This window comes from Sinocyclocheilus grahami, unplaced genomic scaffold, assembly GCF_001515645.1.
Source record: "Sinocyclocheilus grahami isolate Dianchi unplaced genomic scaffold, SAMN03320097.WGS_v1.1 scaffold124.1, whole genome shotgun sequence".
Lineage (NCBI taxonomy): Eukaryota > Metazoa > Chordata > Actinopteri > Cypriniformes > Cyprinidae > Sinocyclocheilus > Sinocyclocheilus grahami.
The window spans coordinates 1,950,561-1,955,568 of record NW_015505303.1 but is presented as its reverse complement, the minus strand read 5'-3'; the positions used below and the strand labels follow the sequence as shown (position 1 = coordinate 1,955,568).

The window sequence follows — 5,008 nt, the reverse complement described above, 5'->3', positions numbered from 1 at the left end:
CACTTCACACCCCCCATAAGCCACACTGTGATTCCCCCCACAGTTGCAACATTTTGGCTGTTCATGATTACATTGCCCATAATCATGATCTTCTCCACACCTGGCACATCTCCTTCTGCCTTTACATACCTTGGCTGTATGTCCAAATCTTTGGCAGTTTTAGCACCTCATTGGCTCTGGAATATATTCTCTAACGTTATAGCTCAAAAATCCTAACATCACTTTTTTGGGTAGCAATTCCTCTTCAAAATCAAGTACAACATACTCACTGTCTTTCCTCACTCCCTCTCGAGTTATTTGTATCCGCCGAGCACCTTTCAGAATTCCCCCTTTTAGGTTTGATTTCATTTCCTCCATTGAGACTCCTACCGGAACTCCCCAAATCACTCCTTTACTCCACTTATTTTCCCTTTCCACATGACTTGTATTTATTTTAAAACCTTTGCCATATGTATGTCGCCAATCTGGTTTCGCAAAATAGTTGTCAATTTCACTGGACTCGTTGATGATATTCCCTTCTCCTCGCCGAATCTCAGTATCATTTATATTTCAAACTTTCATGGTCACTCTCTTCTACTCCTCTTTCAAAACTTCGACTATGCCTGGTTTTCTTTGCTCTAATCCCTTCAAAAGTATTTTCTCTTTTCTCCCTCATTCTTCCGCTTCCTTGACTTGTTTCCATACTATCCTCACTATCCACTATATCAGAATCTCCCCACTCTGGTCCATTCACAACACAGCTGTGCTTACCGCTTTCTTCTTTTCATTTGACTTTCCCATTCTTATTATTTTTCCCCTTTTCCGACCTCCAGTTGATAAACATGCTTTTCTTCCAAGATCATCGGTTAAATTTTCGTGATTTTTTAATTTAGAAGTTTTGACCATATAACTCTTGCTGGCTCTCGTAGTGGTTCGTGAAGCTAGCAGCCCCGCGGTGCACCTAGTTAACTCGCACCTACGCAATACTGTACATCAAATCGTGTGTTGATCAGTGTTGCCAACTTAGCAATTTTGTTGCTAGATTTAGCAACTTTTCAGACTTCCCTAGCAACTTCTTTTTTCAAAAAGCACCTAGCAACAAATTGAGCTATTTTAAAAAAGTTTTTGCCAACTTTTAGCAACGTGACGCAAATGATAAAAAAGACATATTTTCATCTAAATTACACAAAAAGAGGAAACCATTGAACAGCTAGCCAGCCAAGCAGCACATCAACCTGGAGAGATCTAGAGAAAGATGCCTTACAGTACAAACAAATGTGCATTAAGTTGCAAGTTCCAATTGGTCAATAATAAATGCACATTTATGATACAGCATGTTATTAGCTTGTAATTGTTGTTCAATTAGGTACACTGTAAGAAAAAATATGTGGAAAAACTGAAAAAGTACTAGTCATTTTCTGCCAGGATGTTATCCATTAAGTTGTAACATGTAACCTTAAAACACAAAATGCAATGTGGAATTTAAAACACAGGTAAAACACCTGTAAAAAATTAATACGTATTGTCCCTTCATATAAACAGCACATTGTGTCCTATTTTTATAGACTTTTGTGTAGCACACTAATTAACAAGTACACTGCTTAAAACTATAATTGTTCAGAATGTGCAGTTTTACTAGATAATAAGAAAATACATAAAACGTGTAACTGTTCAATAATTCAATGTTGTAAAAAATCAGATCATAAAGATGTGCTACTTATGGTAATCTAACAAATTAAATTATTTTATGTTTATAATATTTTTTATGAACAAATAACATTTAAAAAATATTTTTCGCTGAGATTTGAGTAATATCGTTGTGTATTCCACTTAAAAAAATGCTGTTTTGTGTAATGGTTATGCAATGACGTCATCACGCAATGACATCACAATGTCATTTAGCAACTTTTAGCAACAAATCATTCTGCCTTTAGAAACTTCCACTGAAAATTAGTTGGCAACACTGGTGTTGATTAGTGATGGAAAGTTCGGATCATTTTACCGACTCGGACCTTTGAGTCTCGTTCAGCAAAATGAACGAATCCTTTTTTTCGAGTCATTTCGTTCATTTTAACAAAATATTATTAAAATGTTACGTGTTACTTCCCTAATATGTCTACTACTTACGCAAACGTTGATCACACTACAAACAATACAAAACTGCTATAACAAGCAGAAAAGCTGATTCCATTGTTTACCTGAGTCTTAAGTCTATGATTACCTCACCTCACCTCTTATCTGACAAGTCTTCGGGTTTGGGTTTATGGGGCTGTCACGTGATGAACAAACGACTCGGAAAAACCCGAAGACTCGAACCAGGTGAACTACTTGACTAATTCCAGTACAGAACCTATAGGATGTTGCGCATGCGCGACTGAACGAATCACTCCCCGAGACGACTCGTTCTTCCCGAGTCACATTAAAGATTCGTTCAAAACGAACGAATCGTTCAAGAACGACTAGATTGCTTATTTAAACAACCTTTAGCCCTTAACTGTGCATTAACATTCTATACACAAATTTTTAATTGCTATGGACGTGTTATATTTGACATAGGCCTATATTTCTGTACACGGATTTCATATTAATCTTTACAAATGTCCAAGGGGCATGTTTATAGGTTTCCAAGTTGGACATTTGGCTTTATGAACATTAGTAATGATACAGGAGTACGCATACCAGCAACAACATCATCTTTTCCTAAACGAACATTTATATAAAAACCATCCGCCGCGTGCGTGTATTACATGAACACGCGAACTGAAGGAAACAAACACGTGATGCGCGATGACGTCTGAGCTCTAAATATGACGCTGATTGCTATCGGCTAGCTGGCTGCGTTGTTTCCCTCCATCAACACTGAGCAGAGACCGAGAGTTAGCAAGTTGATACGGACAACTCCGGATTCACGTTTGTTATACCTAGCCTTTCGAGTGAGGCATTCTTTGCTGGACGTTTGATTAACCAATCTGTGCAGAATAAACGGTAAGTCTGATTCAATCTGTTTGTTGGATAAAGTGCGTTTCAAGCCCGGTTGCTAGCAAGTTAGCATTTGTAGTGAGCCATGTGAAAGTAGAAACTTTGCTTATGGCATTTGTATATCTGTATGGTAGATTAAATTAATCGAAAGGTTTTTGAAACATGTTACATTTTGAATCAATTGATAGCAGCTCGTTACGGCGCCACATATTTGTATTTGAAACAGAAACTTTAATGTAAGCACATGACGCTACCTTTCTTTTTTTTTGGCTCCTAGCTGCCTTGGTTCGCACTAGTCCGTGCAAACTGGTTCTCTCAGGTTTAATCCGGCGCAAACCAAAATATATAATGAAACGTATTGGTGAGCTTTAGATATTAATCATAAAACAACACACACACACACACACAAACAAAAACAAAACAAACAACACATTCCCACAGCCCGTAAGTCAACAGGCACATGGCATTTCTAACATTGCTAATATACGTCAAACCTTGCATGAACAATAACAGACATCACAAGTTATTTAACGATACCTGAAACAAATCTCTTTACCGCACTTCATATTTATCTGACACATGATGTTTGTGCTGTTTTGAAATTTATATTCGTGTTCTCGGTCACATTTGTCTCTGCTTGACTCTTGGGTTATAGCTGGTGCGCTTAGAATTCTCGTGAAAGCACATTTGTTTCTGGATGTTTGAACAAGTATGAAAATGAATTATGCAACTTGAAATATTCTTTTTAAATACGCAGCTGTAGTATCTTGATATGTTCAGTTAGATTTTGTGTCCGTGTACAAGCCACCATTCCTAGTTTATAAATCAACCCTGCAAAGCCTGACATATGAAATAATTGTTAGAAGAATAATCAAATAGACAGTTTTATTTCAAAATCCCCCCAAAAAGTTTGCGTATGTTTTTATGTATTATATCATATAAAGAAACACCTTAGTTTTTTTTAAATATATATATTTGTTTATTTTGAAGCAAAAATAGGCATTTTGGTGCATTTGCTGCTGTTTTACATGGTTAAAACATGGGCAAAACATATAATGTAATGTAATACAGTGATGACATTTTAACATGGTTTTTCTTAAAAAATGTAAGTGGGAAGATGTGTGGATAATAACGTAAACCGGGGTGCCCAAACTCGGTCCTGGAGGGCCGGTGTCCTGCAGAGTTTAGCTCCAACTTGCCTCAACACACCTGCTGGGAAGTTTCTAGTATGCCTATAAGAGCTTGATTTAGCTGGTTCAGGTGTGTTTAATTGGGGTTGGAGCTAAACTCTGCAGGACACCGGCCCTCCAGGACCGAGTTTTGGCACCCCTGACGTAAACCTACATTGCTTTAGTCTAGTGCAGGGGTGGCGAACGTCGGTCCTGGAGAGCTTTGCTTCAACCCTAATCAAACACACCTGAACAAGCTAATCAAGGTCTGAACAGTTACTAGGAAGCTACAGGCAGGTGAGTTTTAATTAGGGTTGGAGCTGAACTCTGCAGGGCTGTGGCTCTCCAGGACTGGAGTTCGCCACCCCTGGTCTAGTGCAGGGGTAGGCAAGTTCAGTCCTAGAGAGCCTCAGTCCTTAGGGCTGTAGCTATTGGTTATTTTAGTAATCGAGTATTCTACAGATTATAACATCGATTAATCGAGTAATCGGATAAGTAATTTTTCTTTATTAAAGAGCAATAGTAAATATACAAGAGATAATAAGATGGATCTCTTAAAATAAACAACTAATTTGTTTTCGTTTTAGAAAAATTAACATTTTTATTGCTGAAATTGCATACATTAATAACCGTGAAAACTAAACCCATTTAATGTGTTTAATTGCCAAATTACATTCAAAATGCAAATACAAATATAGCAATAAAAAATAAAATAAATAAAAATACAAAAATCAATTTCACGTTACTTTAAAAAAGGTAAACGGTACAAACTAAAACTAAGGCATAAATCAAAATAATAGTAATAAAAATAATAATAATACATTGTAATTATTGCATTTATGTCGTGCAACAAGTTTCAGCTTAAAGCCTAACCAAGCATG

At 36.9% G+C, this 5,008-nt stretch overlaps 1 protein-coding gene and 1 long non-coding RNA gene across 2 annotated transcripts in view; one reads left to right on the top strand and one right to left on the bottom strand.

Annotated features, from left to right (window-relative positions):
- LOC107590075 (uncharacterized) overlaps nt 1–5,008 on the bottom strand; it is a 20,728-nt gene that overhangs the window by 9,508 nt on the left and 6,212 nt on the right. The window lies entirely within an intron of this gene.
- The window catches only part of LOC107590072 (nucleoporin 98 and 96 precursor), a 30,157-nt gene continuing 27,929 nt past the window's right edge, over nt 2,781–5,008 (top strand). Inside the window, exon 1 of the mRNA XM_016278692.1 lies at nt 2,781–2,964. The gene's annotated coding sequence lies outside the window, so the exon portion shown is untranslated. The remainder of the gene's footprint in view (nt 2,965–5,008) is intronic.